The sequence below is a fragment of the Parasteatoda tepidariorum genome, chromosome 8 (genome assembly GCF_043381705.1).
Source record: "Parasteatoda tepidariorum isolate YZ-2023 chromosome 8, CAS_Ptep_4.0, whole genome shotgun sequence".
In the NCBI taxonomy this organism is placed as follows: Eukaryota; Metazoa; Arthropoda; class Arachnida; order Araneae; family Theridiidae; genus Parasteatoda; species Parasteatoda tepidariorum.
In genome coordinates this window covers 15,408,368-15,425,870 of record NC_092211.1, presented here as the reverse complement: position 1 = coordinate 15,425,870, position 17,503 = coordinate 15,408,368, and the positions used below count along the sequence as shown (strand labels likewise).

Sequence of the window (17,503 nt, the reverse complement as noted above, 5' to 3'; positions counted from 1 at the left end):
CACTTATATATATATATATATATATATATCCTACATAAAAAATTAGACAATTGTACAGTGCTTCAGCTTTATTGCTAATTAAATATATTTTTGACATTTATCTCACTCGGGAAGAATTATTTTCGCCTTAGATCATTTCTCTATTTTTTAATCAAATATGTAATTTCAACAAACATAAAGATAATAATTCTATTCGCACGATTGAATCGTTCAAATGGATAAGAAAGATTAAGTAGTTTGCGTAAGAAATGTTGTGTAATGAATGTGTTTGAGTTTTTTCATTTGCATATTGACATTGTAGATTCCTGAAAAATTACTAAGGATTTAACTCATTTGAATAAATCTGTGGAGCGTTTATCTTGAAAAAGCACTATTTGTAACGTTTTAGTTTAAATTAAACACTTTAAATGTCTTTATTGAGCATGTTTTTTAGTTGAATGTTTTAAATAAAGTTAGGAATTTATTTCTTATTTATTTATGGAAAATATTTGAAGCGAAAAAAGGTTAACTCAGAGGTTACAGAGCAAAAAAGGCATTTTAATATAAAAACGTTCAAACATTCTGTCAATGACACATACAGGAATGAGAAATATACAGTGTATTTTTTACAACGCAACTTCAAAATTTACAACATACATTTTCCAACTTAGAAATATTTTGCAACTGATTTATTGAAACTAAATTAGAGAAGTTCTGCAAATTGTTTTTAAGGAATTCAGAGTTGCCATTAGAAATAATTGGGATTTATAAACAACAAAGTAATAACAACGTACACAGCTAAGTAAGAATTTTGCTGTTTTTTCCTTCTTTTTTTTTTAATTTACCAGGATCAGTTTACATAAAAATGATTCCATATAAAGGAAATATTTCAGAATTTCTTTTAACTTTTTTTTTCTTATTTTTTACCAAAATTTATGAACTTCGAAGCTTCTATAAAATATGCATTTTTTCTTATGCTGTCAAGCTTATTTGCAACCTATTTAACTTTTAAAAAATATCAAGATTGCATGTTATTAGCAATTTATAATCATGCTAGGGATTATATTAAAAGAATTTTGTTTTGGAATATATTCTGCTGATAAGACAATTACGGCCGGTTCCATTTTTAAGAACAACAATTTTCTAATAATTTCATGATTCAAATAGTTTACACAAACTATTTAAGTGCAAACTTGCTGGAATTCCTTAATAAAACTGAATGGAGGAATGCTCTAACTATGCTCAACTTCTTCTCTCGTAATGAACCATTGACGACCTATTAATATTCAGAAATGCTTTTTTTTATGTTATATCAGAAGTAAAATTTTGATAAATGAAATGTTTTTTAAATATATTAGAAATTTCAGAAGCATAAGGGAATGGATAGGATATATATGACACAAAGAGACACCTCAATGTTCAATGTCGAGAACTAAAAAAAAATGTTTTTTTAAGTCTAAAAATTCATATATTGCTAAAAATTAATGCAAAATAACAAAAATAGACAAATAAATTAAAGCTTATTTCACATCCTCGTCCGCATTCTTCTGACAGTTGTAATTGTTTGCGGGATCTCAAATTTAAAATCTTTACTTCTGAAACAAAACCGCATAAAGAAAAACTTTTTCCATGCTTTTTGTTACTTAAACATTCAAGTAATGAATTCAAACTTCAATCATATATTCAAGTTCAGATTTTAAAATGTTTTTTTATTCTGTTATGCATAGTACATGAATGTTACGCATAAACTAGAGCTATTAAAATTCTTTGAATTTTAGAAAAAAATGATATGAAAAATTGAGCGCGTGAATGTACGTGCATTGGTAACAGGCATTCAATGTGCCGAAAGCAAATTTATGAATTCCAAACAAATTTCAAGTTTATTTTCAAATTTATAATACAAAATAATATCTTATTTTATTCTGTTATGTATATTCCATGCAGTGATAACAATCTCTCTCGAGCTGTTAAGATTCATTGAATGTCATAAAAGTGATATCAGACATTGAATGTGCGTGCGTGTAAACCTCGCCAAACCTTGACCGACGGCGGCAGTAAAAATCACTTTTCCGTTTCAGGCACTTCTTTTTTTTCTTTTCTTTTTTGAAATTACCGAGTTTCGCATAAAACACATCATGAAGCGTGTTATGACAAGCGAAAGTCACAACTGAAACCGAGACGAAACGTTACATATAGGGAGAGTATGTAGTGGCACTCTGTCGTTGACAAGCGACCTTTTCGCTCAACTTTTTCATTTATTCGATATGTGCTTTCTCTCTCTCTCTCTTTCCTTTTTTTTTTGTTTGGTTGTTTGTAAGCTACATTCATTCCATCATGCAAGTTCCAAAAACAAAAATCTTCTACGATCTACATTAATCATATGGGCAATGATATGAAGTCCTGCTTTTTCCACGAAAATAGAACGAAAGGGTTATGCACGCTTTGAAGTTCAAGAAAATCATTACATTTTGCTTTTAAAGAAGCCTTTTTTTCTTCCGATCGAACTAAAACGTCGAAGGGGAGTAGACGAAAAGGGAAAATTATAAATTTAATTTTATTTAATTTTAACGCGAGAACTAATTGTGAATATTTACTCTATGCAGAAATCTGTGCAAAGCCTTCGTTCAATCACAAAAATTGATCTAAGGTAATCTAGATACTCATTTAATTTTTTTTATTTTTGACGAAATAGCACTAAATAAAACTCAGCAATCAACATTTTTTAAAAAATAGTTAAACGTTATACTTTTGTTAGTTTGTTGGTTTTATAAATACTTCGTTAAAAATAGATCTAAGGTAGTCTAGATACTCATTTCATTTTTTCCTTCTGACGAAATAGCACCAAATAAAACTCAGCAATCAAGATTTTTTTAAAATTAGTTAAACATTATACTTTTGTCAGTTCGTTGGTTTTATAAATACTTCGTTAAAAATAGATCTAAGGTAATCTAGATACTCATTTCATTTTTTATTTCTGACGAAATAGCCCCAAATAAAACTCAGCAATCAAGATTTTCCTAAAAATAGTCAAACATTATACTTTTGTCAGTTTGTTGGTTTAATAAATGCTTCGTTCGATTTTTAAATATTAAGATAATTGAAACAATTACAATCTTAAACTTTAATTACACACATTATATTTTAAAAATTCAAAAATTTTTTTTTAATCTTTACTTTTTTGTGAAATTGTTAACAACGTTATGACAAAATATCTTTTTCATAAATATGAACAAAATATTAATGTGACCTCAGATTTGGTATAGAGTTATGTCATACAAAATAATTTGTCTTCTTTACATTATTTATTTTTATTCGTTCGATTTTTAAATATTAAGATAATTGAAACAATTACGATCTTAAATTTTAGTTACATACATTATATTTAAAAAAAATTTTAATCCTTATTTTTTTTTGAAATTGCCAACAACATTCATGATTATGACAAAATATATTTTTCATAAATATGAACAAAATATTAATGTGACCTCAGATTTGGTACAAAGTTATGTCATACAAAATAATTTGTCTTCTTTACATCTTTACAAAATAATTTGCACTTAACTAACATAACGTCACAATGAGCGAGCCGTTAGGATGAAGTTGTTAAAATAAAGTTCTTAAATTAAAAGCAAAACTTATTTACAATGCTGGGTAAAAAATTTTAATTTTTTTTAATGACTGAATTTTATTTTAGAAATCTACAAGAGGAAGAAGTTCAAAAATCTTTAGAAGAAGTTCGGTTTACAAGGAGTTTTGTTCATGAGTTAAAATAATCAATAAATCAAGGATGCAAAAGATTTGAGCTAGTAATTTAAAACGCGTTAAAGTAAAATTAACTGTGTTATTCTAACTCAACTCATGGGTTTTGAGTTGAGAAAAATATTCTAAGAATAGACACAAGTGTTTGACGAGGAAGAACACTCGAGCGAATATAGAAACTTTAAACAATCTTTTTCCTCACTGCTATTTTGTATCTATTTTAAATGGTGCTAAGATTTCATCAATACTCAGTTTACGTCGGTTTATGACTTTTTCAAAACATCTTCACACATATTAGCTATAAATAAAACAAATAAAAACTTCCAAAACGGAAAAAAATGGATTGTATTATTAATAAAAGTATATTGTTGTTTTTCCGATTGCTTACAATTTAGATTTAAGTTGGTTTATAATTTAAATAGCCTTATTTAATAATAGCAGAATTACACACATGACTCAGAATGCAGAAATAATAGTATCACGAATACTTCCGCAGCAATACATTTAATTTTTTAAATTAAGTTGCCATTTGGTTTTCAATATATTCTCACTTTGGGCATTCAGTCTTACGATATTTTGTTGAAGATACTGCATCCTTATATTTTGTCCATGTAACGATGTTTTAACAATATTTTGTTCTCATGAGATTCTGTCTCATAATATTATCCCCTGGTTATCCCGCAATCTTTCTTTTATATGCACGCTATATGTATAACGTTTATAAAATAATTTTTTTGCGTTGACAAATTGTTATTAATCATTTGCTAAATTCTCTTTTTTTTTCTTTATTTATTTACAGTACATTTAGATTTTACTTTCATTTTATGACATCTTTCTGGTTTAAAACAACAACATAGTTTTATAATTTCAAAATGCTCTAAAGATTTTAAATATGAGTCTCTTTCTAATAAAAATAAATAAAATTCAACTAAACTCTATGTATGTTTGAAAAAATAAAAGGATTTTTTTTTCGAACTATAAATAATCTAAGTGATTACTTGAATTTAAAAAATTGTTACTTCAATAATTGTAGATAATTATTCAAACTGTTTAATAATAACGGATAATAAATACTAATCATTAATAATTAAAATAACATTATTAATAATCGTTATTTAATACCGTTACATAAACAATAACCAAATTAATGAAAATTATTTAAGTATAGAAAATAAAGTATAATTCAATCCTTTAACAAACACAAAACATTATTTTAAGGGCTGCAGTTTTCCCCTAAATACTTTATTAAAAGAAGTTTATAAAAATTATTTTTAAATAAAAATAAATCGAAATCAGTTTTTAAAATAATTTTTAACTATGAGGTTTCAAGATTTTAAAAAGGATTTAAATGTATTAGAAAACAGCCATCCTTAATTTAAAAGTGCGAAAGATTAAATTTCATTAATAATAATCAACAGTAATAATGATTATGATTAAATATATGTATGGAGGGGGGTAGCCATGAGTAAAGGGAGGAGCCATTGAAAAGTGCAACCATCGTTATAAGATGACGTGTTCCCCTAATAGATATTACCTTTATGATAGAACAAAAGACTGGAGTGCAGTAAACTATCTTTTGTGCCATTGTCTCGACGCATGCCTCGTACACGTCATGTAAACGTTAGCGTGAGTGTTGTTCATCCCCACATGAACGACCTCGCTACCCACCCGAAAGAATTATTGTTTAATTTTTATTGTGTAAGCGAGCTAATTCTTTTATTTTTACTGCCTTTTTATTTTATGGAATATCAACCGCGACTTTATTTTAAAATGGTGACTAAAATATGCAATTTATTTTATTAAAAACATAAATGGAACGCAACTTAGCAAAAATAATAAAAAAATAAAAATGCAAGATGTCAGTGGTCAGCGACCTTTTTAACTTATAGCAAATATAGCATTATCGTTCCAAATAACATCCTTTAGTCGGATTTCGATTTTTGCGTTACTCCTCAAAGTGTTGCATCCACCTTTTTCAGTTCTTTTAGTTCTCTTTTCAGTTCTCTTAGCTCCTCTCTTGGTCTTAGAATTTATTTACATGGGTCAATTTAGACACCTTATTCATCTTACAGATATTATATGATAAGATATTTTGGTCCAAGGTACTAATATTATGATCCAACATCTAACGGATTTTTCTGAGACTATATAAAAACGTTCAATGAGTCAATCACTTTGTGATTTTACCGAAGATAGTAACTTTTTTTTAGTATTAGTAATTTTTATTAGTATTTCAGTACTACTTTTACTTGTATTAGTAATTTTTCCTTTTGTTTGATTGAAATGTGATCCAAGCTAAATTGTTCACGTAGGATTCTGGATAGCATATTTTAAAATAATAAACATAGCTTTTCAATTTTAAACTTAACATAGAGGTTAAAAATGCTTAGATAAAATTCTATTCTTTTGCTTTCATCTATTATTAAATACAGAACTGTGAGAGACAATAATTGAAATGATCGACTACAACTCCAGTCCCGACTCCGAACTTTTCTATGAGCACTACTTTTCCAACTTATACTCTATTAAAATTTTCACCAAATTTCCGGAAAACATTAATATTATTTCTGAATAAATATTAATTTTGATTTATATATGCACAATTATAATTGAGAGTATTTTATTTAAAATTGAATTTCATATAATAATCAAACAATTAAGGAAATAACTTTATCAATTATACTTGTACAAACTATTGACCATTATTAAGAATATAAGTGCGGATTAATATTCTTTAAAAGATTTTAGAATAAAAAGTCAAAGCAAAATAATTTATTTTCTTATAATTAATACAGCCATTTTCCTTCTGTGAAACTATTTTTTTTATTTTCACCTTTAAGTAATTACTTAATAGTGAATAGATGCAGTTTTAATGGAAATTTAATTCCATTCTATACTTAAACTTTGATTTTGAGTTAACAGTAGATTTTGGAAATACATATCTTTGTAAAATATTGCTTTTAAATAATTATAGTTAAAGACGTTTTCTGAAGTATGCATTTTTTGAACTCATGATTTTGAAGATAATCTCATGGTTGTTTAGTAAAAAAATGTAAACATTTAAGTAAGAGAAGCTAATAATAATAAGAGAACCAATATAATTTGCAAAGCAACATTTTTCATAATGTTTAAATTCAATATAATAATTTGTCTCAAATGCATTTTCAATAAATAAAAAGTTTTAAATTATTAAAAGACAGCTTAATTTTTTTTAAAAAACCGGAACACTAAAATATAACAAAAAAAAATATATATATAATTAACCAATGCATTTAAGTTTAAGTAACTTTGAAACAAAGAAATGTACATACCACATTTTCCAACATTTAATCACTCGTTCGATACCTTATCCCAAATTTTTTAGATTTAAATAAATAGCGTCAGAATATAATTTTTACAGCGCAACCATTTTGAAAAAGTTAATCTGAAATGACAAGTAGCAAAAACTTTTAAAATTCTGAGGAAGGTACTTAGTACCTATCATCATACTGACCAATCCTAAAGTTCGCTGCATGGGGTGGGGGAGTAGTTTAGTACCCTATGAGTGGCCCTCGTAACATTATCGGTATTTTTGTAACATAACGATCCCTCTGTAAATCCTGTCATTTGACTGACATTGATAAGTGTGTGAAAGTTAAAAAAGGGAGGTGAACATTCCAGAGAAAATGTCCCCTGAAGGATTGACCAATCAGAAAGAGTTCGGTAAAAATCACTGTCTCCTTTCAATTTCATCTACAATTTCACCTTTCAGTTTCTTCTTCATTTTCATCTACTTTTAAAACATTTTATTTATAAGAAAAAACACTTTCTTGAATCCTTTCTTCTTCTTAGTTTTACTTCGGAATCTGCAAAATAAAAATAAATTGATATGAACAAATATTTAAATTAATTGAATTTGAGCAACATTTAGCATTTTTGTATTTAGACATTTATATATTAGTTTCAAGTGCGTTCGCATTAATCCAAGCATGACCTTTTCAAACTTTTTAATTATCCAATTTTGATAGATATCTGCTGTAGATAAACTGTTTTGAATTAATGAAATTTTAAAAAGACAAACAATTAAGGCATATTAAAAATATCAAATTAAGGCTTTTACAAACGAAGTTGAACTTTTTGATATCCGACTACATGTTGATATCCTTTAAAAATCAAAGAAAACATTTGAATAGTTTAATTTGTTTTACAAAATGTAGAACTTTGTATTAGATTCCTCACGTTATAATTTGTACGTTAATATAACTAAGGAAAAATTTTTTAAAATTTTGCTCCAAAAGTAGATGAAGCCATTTTAGCAAACTTTTCTGCCTCCCATCTTGAAAATGGCGTGTTGATTTTGATCTTACTTTAAAAAAAAAAAAATCTAGAGTTTTGGATTTTCTACTACATATAATTGGATTTTATACTAAATAAAATAAAATACCATAAAAAAATATCAGCCTTTTTACTGCATGGGGGAAAAGCTTTCCTATATTTAAAAGAAAACAATATCTGAGAATTCATTTTTTCCCCCCATCTAATTCCTTAATTTTGTAGAAAAGCATGATATGTGTTTTTGACGATATAACGTATTTTGTAACCGTTTACATTTCCTTTTAAAAATTAATTTTTCCAGAAATTATAGAATTACAAAATCACATGAGTTTCAAAATACATATGTCTCTCTCATTGAAGTAGGCTAATAATATTTTGAATTGTTAATACTTAAAAGAAATTTCTTAATTTAAAATTAAATGTGTTAATTTTGGAATGATTTAAAAGGGCAAATTTATGAATTATTAAATTTTTTTTGTAAAAAAAATTGACATAATTTAATAGTTTATTGATAATAATGAATCAAGTCAGCTCGAGTATTTGAAAAGTTGGTAAAATGTCGAGTCTAGTTTAAATGGTTTAACATGAATAAAAATTATCTATTTGAAGTGCCAGTCGTTACTATAGTACGCAAAATACAATATTTTGCAAATAATGAAACGAAACGAGAGGAACCAAATGAGTAAAAGAAGAAAACTCTTTTTTTAAAGAAAATTCTTATTTGGCATTTTTGTGTTTAAGGAAAATCTACTTAGACAGAATATGAAAAATATTGACACTTACATTTTAGATTTCTATCTTCTTGTTGATATAAAAATTACCATTTTTTCTAAGCCTCGTTTTCATAAATAAAAAGATCATTTTTGAAAAGTCATGTGACATAATTGAAAAATATTTCAACAAGCAATAAATAAGATTTTTACTGATGCCATACATAATTTAAACAAAACGGTTGAATTAATCTAAATATTTAAAAATAATGATTTAAATTCTTAAGAGGTTATTTTGCAAAACTGTTCCGAATGTAAAATTTTGCTACACTGCATCAATTAAATGTTAAACCAATTAGAATAGTATATTTGCCACCTTAATACCTATTTTTGTAACTACAGTTACTTTAATTAAAAGACAATTTGTTCATAATATTTTATTACTTCTACAGTTGTTGATCTTAACTTTTTAGTGTGTCTTAAAAATGCATTTAATTGCAGTCTATTTGCCTTTATCAAGATTAAAATAACGTCAGACTTATAAAATAACGTCAGGCGTTTTTATTCTACCCAAGCTTGTTGTCATCATTTTAATATTTGAATAAAAGAATTTGCATTTTAAAAAATAAATAGCGTTTGTGTGGTAGTTAAAAAAAATACTTGAAATATTATCTAATTTGGAGATAATAGGTGACGACTTTCTTTCTGTTATATTTTTTAGCATTGCTAATTCATTAACGTGTCCATAATTGCGGATTTGAATAATTATATCAAACTTTCTAATTTTGTTAAATGAACAGTTTCTAATTTTAGATAGACGCATTCAGAAAGGCAAAGTTGCTATAAGGAAATTTTTTCATTGAAAACTACTCATGTGCTTTTTAGAGTCAGTATTCTTTTCAATCATTTAATGAGAGCTTTATAAAAAATTGTATTGATTTGAAAAAGTGTTTTTTTTTATTTTTTTATTTCTACTGAGATTTAATGATGTAACATTGATCTTAAAAAAAATTTAAATCCATTGGCAGTCCTCAAATTAAGTTTAACAACCGTAGTTTAATTACTTCTAGAAAAAATTTAATGTTATGTCTCATTTTCTTAAATACAAAATAAATAAATAAATAATTTCCGAAACAATTATTATCAAATTTGTTCAATTTAAAATGTTTATGTGTGTAACAATCATTGTTCAAGTTATGTGATAGCTTCTTTTATAGATATAGTTGTATTACAGTTACTTAAATTAAAATTATTGATAAGTTTCTTGAAATATTCTTTTAGAGTGTCTCAGTTTATATTATATAGGTTGACAAAAATTAATAAAAAGATGAAAGATAAAATATAAGTTTCGAAAAATTAAATATGAAGCACATTATTTTTAACAATGTAAGATTGTATTTAAAAATTCAAATCAGCCCTTCCTTTTAATACTGGGATTATATTAAAGCCTTCAGATTGAGAAAGATTTTTCTCTTGCTGTAGAGTTTAATTAAGGCAGATTTGACTCAAATTATTATTTAAGCCAATAATCAATTTGTAATACTCCCTTTAAAAATTATAAAAAACATACCTATTATTAAAATCAAATTTCACCTGGTATGTGCAATTCAAGAAAAATGACACTCATTTTGAAATTACGAAAAGAGGTATTTTACTGCGTCATGTTTATTCCTGCAAACAAAAAAATAATAATTATCCTTACAATTATTGAAAATTGTGTGAAAAATGAAAAGTTTATGTGCTCATCCTCATGAAGTCCGCAGAGGTTAAAGGTTTTTCAAAAATTAAAAGTATAACTGTATTTTATTTAAAATTCTTCATGTCTTTGAAGTATTCTAGAACAGTACGACTTTTTTCATTTTTATATTTGTTTTTTATCTTATGTAATCACTGCATCAAAATTAACAATAAAAATTTTTTCGTATGAGCCCAAGACGGAAGGAGCTGACTAAAAATAATAAAAAAATGAATAATAATAATACATATATACAAAGGACAACAAAGCGTTATTTTTCCTATGAAATCACTAACAAAGATTTAATTACTGTGAGCAACCCTCCTTACTATGTAATATTAAAATATTAGAATCAAACAGGGGAAGCTCGTGATTAAAAATGCAAATCAGCCGTTTCCCTTTCAGCCGCAGGTTAAATTAAAACCTTCACACCCAAAAGGCATTTCACTCTTGCAGCAGAGAAGTTTAATTTATGCAGATTTGCATTCTTTGGAGTCGAATGAGTCCCCCAGCTGTGGCTTCTCCCCTGTTGAATATGCATTAGAAAACACAGTTTCTGATGATTTTTGGAGCAAGAATTTCTACACCCAAAGCAATTCTTCTGCCTTTAAGCATTAGAGATATGAAAATACTTTACGCGAGCCAGGAAGAATTATTAAGACAGCGTATTATAAAACCTTTGTTTTACATCAGAGAGTTAGTCAAATTAAATCTGAACTTGCAATATATGAAAAGAATATTCAAATGAGAAAATGTATTATGGAAACAGGACGTTTAGCGTATACGGCTCATAAAATTATGTTTCAGTACTATTTTTTTATACATTTCTAATATGGTTATTAGAACTCCTATAACAATTTTAAATTAAAGAGTTTTATTAACTGAATTGTCTTATAAAAATTGGAAATTTTGAAGAAAGATTTCGCGAAACCTTAAACAATTCTTCTAATTTCAACACTGGAGTAGCGAAATTACTTTATATAACTGTATAAAACCTTTCGTATCGTTGTTGCTTTTTACGACGAAGCTAGTTAAATTAAAATATTAGCTTGCAATGTATGAAAAGTGTATTCAAACTAGAATATTTATTACGAAAACGTTAGCTTTAATGCAGATCGTCTGTAAAATTACACTAGAAAATTCATTTTTTGATAATTTCTTACATGGTTTTTAAAAAGCATATGTTTATTTCACTTCATAATTTTTACAAACTACATTTTTTATTTATTTATATATATTATCAAATTTTAAACCTTGCTTTTTGCTTTACAAGGGAATTAATTTGACCTACAATCTTAACTTATAATAAATGATACATTGATGATCTGAGATTATTTGGAAAAGATTTTTAGTAAAGATTGTTTATAAAATTATATTTAAACATCCTTTTTTTACGCATTTCAAATATGGTAGCATATTATGTTTCAAAAATTTTAGGTAAGGTTTTCTGTTTGTTTTTCCTACTACATAATTTTAGATCTATGGAAAATTCCGCTTTAAATAAAAGACAATGGTAGGTAATTCATAAAAATCGATAATACTTCTATATAGACTTATTTATTTTTAAATGAAAGAGTTTTTCTGCCTAACTCAATAAAATTCATGTACTTTTGTAATGAATGGAGTGGATCTTCGATTGATAATTCATGAATCCAATTACAAATCTAATATTAAGAAAACTCGTAATACTGTTTGTTTTTTTCGCGATTAATGTAAATATTTTTTCCTTCAGGTATTATTTGCGCAGTTTAATAGCCAATGAATTTTTTTTATTTAACTTTCCGGTTGATATAAAAACGCATTTCAATAATAAATTGATTTAAATAATAGATAAAAAGAAAATAGTGAGTCATTAAATGTTGTATAAAAATAGATTTAAATATGAGGTAGAAAATATTCAACAATGGTTTAACAAATATTTTTTTCAATCGAAAACAGTTTAAATTAATATTTGTAATGTGTGCTTAGACTAATTTGTTTGTATTAATGACCATTTAAACTCTAAGCATATGATAGACACCTCACTAGATTAAACGTTATTTAATTGGATTAGTTTTAATTCCTTTAGGTCTAAATATTTCGCCAGGATACTTAAATTTGGCTATCTGAAAATAAGCTTACCGGGGAAAAAAATAAATTAAATATAGTTTCTTTTTGCCCCTTGGTTTAAACAGTGAAAACTAAAAAATGCATTTTAAACATGTAAAAAGAGAAAAGAAACTCTGAACGAATATTTAAAAAAAAAAAGCTATTTTATAACTGCTGCATATAATATGCAATATTTTGCTTTTTATTTCTATGACCTAGGTAACAGCGTCTGCATCTTAATTAGCAACTTAAATAATAAACAATGTATTTAATAATTATGTATCTAACTTATGTAACTGATGTATCTAACTTATTCACCAAATAGGAGAAATATGCCAGCAAGTAACATGATGCATTTATGAGTTATAAATCATAGCAGTAAAATTAATTGCGCATGCAACATACAGTTAGCATTATTATTATTTTAGAATTTCAAATTTAATAATGGCCTTATTAATATTTCATCTTATATTTATTATAATAATTTTAACTTATTTTTATAATTCAAAATTGCAAACTAAGTTAAAATATTTTAGACTTTAAAAAATAGTATATTTACAACAACCTTTGCTTCTCTCCGCAATCGTCCACTATAAAACCGCAGTGAAATTTAATTATAATTTACTAATTATGACACGTTTAATGTAATTTTATCAAAATAATATTTTAAAAAACTATCAAAATATGCAGATTGATTATTAATTAATTAAACAACAATATTCGTCAATTTTTATGTTTTTTACAAATTTATTCAAGTAAATTTTAATATTTAATTTAAATTAGCTTTTATACATTGTAAATTATGATTTAAATTTCGGTAAGTATTTAGATTATTTTATAATTTTATTATTTCCATTAAACATTTAAAATATTCTATATATTTATTAAAAAAATAAAATAAAATGTTTTTCAATAATATGTGTATGATTTTCATGTACTGAGAAAGACATCAAAAGAGTTTAGAATAACGTTTTATACGGCAGATTTAATTTGGTTGTTATTGTTATATTTTGAACAGGTTTTTCATAGGTTTTTGTGAATTAACAAAGCATGGAGTTCACAATTTACAAATGAAACTGTTTTCTATTGGGGGAAAAAACCTATTATCCATTTTTTAAATCGATGTCAATTTATTCTTGAAACACTTTTTAAATCTGTTATTTAAAAAAAAAGCAGTATTACGAGTTCGGAAATTGACTTTGTAATTCATGAATCACTAAACGAGGAGTTTATTGATTCACTATAAAAGTACATGAATTTTATTGAGTTATAAAGAAAAACTCTGCATTAATTTAAAAATATTCAAATTATTGATATTTTAGCTTTGTATAAGCACACATTGCTTATACTAATTAATTTGTGATGATTAATGGTGAGACATGAAAATCAGACCTAAAAACACGGTTTTAACACGAATTCACCTCTCTTAAAATATTCAACTCCTAAAATATTTCAAATATTTAGAAATTTAAAATATACTTATTGTAAGTATAATAATTAATAATAACTTTAATGTAAATAAATAATAAGCAACATGCAAAACAATTAATGAAATTTTGATAGAAATTAAATAAATCTGTCCGAGATAATATGATTCATTGTCTAATACTGTAACGAGGTTAGTAGCTAGCATCAGTTGATTAACATATTTATGACGTTAATCAACGAATTATTGAAACCAATCTTCAAAGAATTGACATAGACTCGTTTTTTCGTCTTTTATTTTAAGAAATATGAAACTCATAAAAAAGAATTTCATGTAATAAATATTAAATAATGGAATAATTACTCCAATTATTATTGAATGAAAATAAAAAAGCAAAGATAATGATAACTAATAAAAATTTAGATAAATCCCTGAGATAATGGGAGTTAATAACTGTCTATGTAACGAAACTAATAGTTAGCGCTGATTAATTTACACATTTATCATGTTTCCATAAATCGTTGAAAGAAATCAGTTATATTTCCTTTTTAAATCTGCTATACAAAATTTAATATTGAGACATTGAAAGAGTCAGAAAACAAGTAAAATTTATAGGATATATAATTTTCTTAACTCCATAAAGCTGAAATATCAATAATTATTATTAATTATTTTCAAAATTTGATGCAAATGCAAAATGCTTTGTAATTTACCTTTTTTCTCTGTTTTTCCATGTTAAAATATTTTTTTAGTGCAGTGAGTTGAGCATATGAATAAAACTGTATCGTATGAGTTTTATTTACCTGGATAAAATTATTTTTGCATTTGTTTCCTGTTTTTTATTATAATCTCGTACACGTTTCTGTCTGTCTTGTATATGTTTTTCGATTAAACAACGTTCTTGCTATTTGATTGCGTAAAGCAGCTTGAACTATTCATATATCTTAAAAGTAGCAAAATATCTGAAATAAAAAAGAAATTAGAACTATTAGTTTTAATTTTAAATATATATTAGAACAATAAATATATAATATTAGAACAATAAATATATTCTTTTTTAAATTATATTAATATACCTATTAAAAAGACATTTAGACAAAAAACTGAAACAAAAGAAAAATTATTTACTAAATTGGCTCTTCTGTCTATTAAAAGAATTAAATGACAAACATTTTCCATTTTCTGTCTAAATTTCTAACATATCTACCATTGAACAAGTTTGTTTTCCTTGAAGTATAATAAAAATAATTCTTTGAATAGTTATTTATAGTTATTAGAAAGTTAATTCAAAAATTTATTATTATTCCCTTCTTCTTTTTTGTAAAGTACGCTTTTAAAATTACTTTGTAAAACTGAAACTAAAGTTTGCAAATTTAAGATTCTTGGTATGTAATTATTTCATAAATTACTTATTTTTATTATTTTGGACAGCTATTTTTTTTTCTTCTTAATAATACATATTTCTAAAATATAACAAACAAATAATTGATATTCGAATCGTTAATTGATAAAATAACTGAAGAAATTATATCATAAGATAATAGACAGCCTTTACTTCTGCATCTTAAAATTAGAATTTGTTAAAGGCATTCTGAAGAAATTTTATCATTTTTAAGTAAATTTTTAAACATTTAACCGTCATAGTGAAAAAAGTATATTAAAAATCAGCATAAAGCATAATAAAATTATATTTTAAGTATAATTAAAATTGACACTACTAAATAAATAAATATCATGTGCTGGAATCAGAAAAAAAATCTGAAGCTGATAATTTTGCTGGACCAAATGGTAATTACATATTCAAAAAGCAAATTATAGATGAAAACATAATTACCATCCACTTCTTTTGAAATTGTAGAAAAAAAAATGTTTCGCAATTGAATATAAATACTTTAACCTCTTCTACCTGATTTTGTCGCTATGCTTTGTATTATGGTTCAAATTTCTACACGATTACGAAGTTAAAAAAAAAAAAAAGTTCCGCTACTTTTTTATAACAACTTTATGACATATATTACATTCGGTAACGTTTAGTAAAAATTAATGCTGTTTAAAATAGTTGCTTTTAATTTTATAATTTGCGTTATCTAATTTTCAAATGCAATGCAAAAGTGTAAACTCTTTTATTCAACTTAAATTGCTTAATTATTTTTCCGTAGAAAATGCTTTTTTTTCTTTTCACAAATATTACGCTGCCTTCTTGTTATATTGCCAATTTTTTTTAGAGTTTGGTATAATTCGTATCAAATTATTCGCTCAAACATACAAAACAGTTTTTCTTACAAGCAATAAACAGTTGAACTTATTTTCTTTGCTTTTTTTTTTTGTTTTCCATCAATTTAACCAGGATTTCTAATTGCTTCTGTTATTAAGTAGTTTGATTAATTGGAGCCCTGTGACCTATGATAATTTGGTTGTGGTTACCTTTAGACTTGGAATAATTATCGTTGCTTTAAAACCTTAATTAATTTCATTAATATACTTATTATTTTTCATACGAAACAACTTAATTTACGATAAGTTTATTCCCTTTGTTAAACTCGACTTTTCTATTCGTTAAGTTTGAATCATTCATTATATTCTACTCATGCTTGCGAAATATATAATATAAAAGCAATCCTTTTAATGAATGGTGTCTCGCCAACTTTTACTTCAACGTCCACGTAATACTCTCGTCAACGTAATACTTTCACACTCTAAATAAAATATTGAACTTTTTACAATGTAGTTTCATAATATTGTAATACAATGTAAACAATTTGTATTTCAAATATAAGTTACTAAGAAACTTGATTTAATTTTGCTGCCATGCCAAAAAAAAAAAATTTTTTTTTGCGTAATAAAACTGAAAATCAGATTTATAATCTATAATGATTATTATACAAAATTGTGTATTTTTGCAGTAGTTCGTTATGAACCATCTATTTCTTAAAGTTCGACTACAAATGTTTAGAGATTCATCTATTTTATTATTTATAAAAAAAAATTGGAATTAACGTAAACTAATTCAATATAATTTTTATATAAGTTAATTTCCTTAGGTAAGCATTTTAAAGCTTTCTTCAAAACCAATTATTTGAATGATTGTTTTCCCAATTAATTTGGCTCCCTGTAAATTTAATACGGAAAATTTAAAGTTTCTTAAAATTTTTTTATCCTTTAAATATATTTATCTACATTTAAAATAATTACTGATTTATTTTATAGAAACGTATTATTATTTTTTTAAGACGAAAAGTTTACGGGACTTTTGACTAAATGTATGTTGAATTAAAGGGAAAGCCTGAAAATATAGAAAGGAAGTTTTTTTAAATTTTTTTCTATTTTTAAAAATAGGAATTTTTTTTCCCACACGCTCTTCCTGATAGTGTAAATAATAATAATAATAATGTAAGACCCTTTTAAACCCTTTAAAATTTATCTAAGAGATGATCATTTTCTCATTTAATTTGGGAGAAAATAGTTTGAAATACACACATTGCCATAAAAATT

The 17,503-nt window shown here is 25.3% G+C and overlaps 1 protein-coding gene and 1 long non-coding RNA gene across 7 annotated transcripts in view; one reads left to right on the top strand and one right to left on the bottom strand.

The window, feature by feature from the left end:
• Window positions 1–17,503, top strand: part of LOC107450666 (homeobox protein abdominal-A homolog) — a 100,625-nt gene that overhangs the window by 59,673 nt on the left and 23,449 nt on the right. The window lies entirely within an intron of this gene.
• Window positions 6,000–17,503, bottom strand: part of LOC107450672 (uncharacterized) — a 180,631-nt gene continuing 169,127 nt past the window's right edge. Inside the window, exons 8-9 of one of the 2 annotated variants that reach the window (XR_006225030.2) lie at window positions 14,725–14,973; window positions 6,000–7,583 (exon numbers count right to left, since the gene is read on the bottom strand). This is a non-coding gene — a long non-coding RNA (uncharacterized lncRNA). The remainder of the gene's footprint in view (window positions 7,584–14,724; window positions 14,974–17,503) is intronic. The other variant, XR_011637388.1, reaches the window with a different exon arrangement.